General features: G+C 22.1%; 1 protein-coding gene across 1 annotated transcript in view; it reads left to right on the plus strand.

The window, feature by feature from the left end:
• LOC110427613 (serine carboxypeptidase-like 44) overlaps positions 1-204 on the plus strand; it is a 69,933-nt gene that overhangs the window by 3,744 nt on the left and 65,985 nt on the right. The window lies entirely within an intron of this gene.

Below are 204 nucleotides of genomic sequence, written 5' to 3' on the forward strand. Positions count from 1 at the left end.
CATAATCATCCATATATATTCATCAATATGAATAAAATTTAAAGACATGTCTCACTCAAATTGTTAATTATATGAGGTATTTGAGATTAGCAATTTTCAACATTTGAATTTTACCAATTTCAAATTTTTGAGTAACCATTTAATTATACATAGATGGAAACTTCTTTCATATATGGTAAGTATTACTAATCAAAATTAGTAATT

Source organism: Theobroma umbraticum, unplaced genomic scaffold (assembly GCF_002168275.2).
Source record: "Theobroma umbraticum cultivar Fairchild unplaced genomic scaffold, ASM216827v3 scaffold_2.0, whole genome shotgun sequence".
NCBI classification, from domain to species: Eukaryota; Viridiplantae; Streptophyta; class Magnoliopsida; order Malvales; family Malvaceae; genus Theobroma; species Theobroma umbraticum.